The sequence below is a fragment of the Palaemon carinicauda genome, chromosome 33 (genome assembly GCF_036898095.1).
Source record: "Palaemon carinicauda isolate YSFRI2023 chromosome 33, ASM3689809v2, whole genome shotgun sequence".
In the NCBI taxonomy this organism is placed as follows: Eukaryota; Metazoa; Arthropoda; class Malacostraca; order Decapoda; family Palaemonidae; genus Palaemon; species Palaemon carinicauda.
Window position 1 is genome coordinate 41,413,979 of NC_090757.1, and position 2,500 is coordinate 41,416,478.

General features: G+C 33.0%; 1 long non-coding RNA gene across 1 annotated transcript in view; it reads right to left on the minus strand.

Annotated features, from left to right (window-relative positions):
- Window positions 1–1,727: 1,727 nt before the first annotated feature.
- LOC137626311 (uncharacterized) overlaps window positions 1,728–2,500 on the minus strand; it is a 287,200-nt gene continuing 286,427 nt past the window's right edge. The window contains exon 3 of the long non-coding RNA XR_011041003.1: window positions 1,728–1,785. This is a non-coding gene — a long non-coding RNA (uncharacterized lncRNA). The remainder of the gene's footprint in view (window positions 1,786–2,500) is intronic.

Consider the following 2,500-nt stretch of genomic DNA (forward strand, 5'->3'; position numbering starts at 1 on the left):
GCCATCAATTTTGACGGATCGCGTACACTACTATTTGATAAAAGGAATTTAGGTTATAAGGCCAATCGTTGAGGTCGGGAGGACATTCAGTGCCCAGATAAAATGATGGAAAAACACGCAGGTGACCTCTGAAGGGTCAGGTTAAGATATTTGGCACCAAGATGGAAGAAAGAAAAGGTAACAAAGTAAAGGTAACAGAGGTAAGGTAGAAGAAAGATGGAAAAAGGTAGTGCAGCATGGTGGTCAAAGGCAGGCTACCAAAAAAAAAAAATAAAAATATTAATAATGGACAACCACAGGCTCTTACTATATACCTCTCAAAGACTATGGTTTCAAATGATAAATAGGAAGACGGTTCATAAAATAACCGATATCGCAGAGAATAAAAGAAGGCATTTAAATTTCTCTATGGCAATTCCTTTCTCCCATCAAACCTGAAACCATTAATATCAATGCAATTACATTGGCATCGAAGGGAATACTCCTACTAAAACAGCCATGCGTAACTCACAGAATTAGTATTAAAAGAAAAAAAAAACACTTCGGACATTTCTGGGCTCATCAAATAGTTCCGAGTTTGAAATCAACACCAGGTTCATACATACAGTATATAGGTTACCAAATACTAAATATCAGAAATATTAAATCTTCCATACCCTTATATATTCGTTTTCAAATATCCCTGCTCCAGTTATTTCCATAAGTTTATGCTTGCCTTTACCTGTATTTACTTTAAACATTCTTGTTGTTGCTGTTGTTTTAGGTTGGCCACGCACTGGCACATGTACACTTGCAGCCAGAAGGTGTTGGTTGGGTTTTTAGATTTATAGGAGATTAAGGTTATGGGATAATCTTCAGCAATTATTTGTAAGAGGTTTCGGGTAGGATGTGGGTTAAGCATGACCAGCAACTTTTATTTGTAGGTGGTTTGAGATGGGATGTGAGTCAACAATAATCAGCAGTTTACTTTTCTTATTTCATATGCGTTCCAGCCTCATTTTGGTCAAAGGAAAGGAAGAAGTTGACTGAGGGGAGGAGGCATCCTCTTCTCCTAATAGATCTAACACACTTTCATCCAATCCACTCAAAATTTTATAACAACAGAAGCTTGGCTCTCCGCCTAGGTTTTTTTTTAAGAAATTGAAAAGGCTTATTTCAAGAAACTCTCACATTTTACGTAACTAGTCACTGTGTTATTTGTAGGAATATTTTTATTTTATACATTTACTCTTCCTCCCACGATAATAAAATCTCTGGGGGTTTATCCGCAAGCGATTAAACACTAAAAAAAAAAAAAAAAAAAAAAAAAAAAAAAAAAAAAAAAACACCACTATATAAGCTGCAAATTTCAAAATGTAACCGACACCTTCCCATCTCTGGAAATAACGAATTTACTGACGATCTTCAAACTACCTCAAATTCTACCAAGTCCACAGGAAGAAGATATTTTCAATAATTTTATGCAGTAAAAGGGCTCAAACATTTCAGTTATGAAAGATTCTAAAAATCATGGCCATTTCGGTTTTTTTTATTTTGTTAATTTCGACTTATTAGGCCCTATGTTATAAATACCAATGGATAATGGAATAAAAGTTTTTTCTATCTATTTTTGTACACTTTTACAAGACTGTATACCCATAACATTTGAAAAAATACAAATAATGGATAGAATCAATGCAAAATAAAAACTAAAACAGTAGTATTGCAACTTTCAGAGCTTCTCTTACCTGGAGATGCCAAAACTGAAGAGTAGCGCAATAGCTTGGCACCAAGTAGTCAGTCAACCTGAAAGTCAAAGAAAGGTTACTATCAATAATCAACTCTTACTGCTTCAGCTTATCGTTTGATCACTGCTCTTATATTCAAGGATTTAAAACTCAAAATCACCAATTTGCCTCAATACAATATATTATTTACTTGTTTTGCGCATAATTTGTTATAGAAGGAAGTACGTTTCTACTGCTTTCGTTTACATAGGAAAAGTGACACAAACTTCCAAATAAAACTTCAAATAATTTAAAATATTACATAAAATAATATATTTGATTCCACGCCTAAAAGCTAATTACTTAATTTATCTAAAATAAACATAGGTACCTATTAATCTACATAGGTACATATTAATATCATTCATTGCGTATACACATTCCTATAGATAAAACAAAGAATAATAATTTCATAACATACTTTCAAAATACTGAAAATCCATTGTGACTAGTTAGGAACATATTTCTTTACATATAAAATTATCATAAACCAATAAACATAAGCGCAAATATATATCGATTGTTAGGACATGAGCTTTGGTGATTCAGGGTAGCAAGGAAGATGATCTTTTGAAAACCAGCATTCCCAGCATTACCAAGAACACAAGTACATGACACTATTCACTTCATGAAAACCCATGAAGCTGGGAGATTAAGCTTTGGTAAAAACTACTAAGATCACCAAAAAAAAATTACCATGTTAAGGAAAAAACACATTTTCCTAATTATACTAA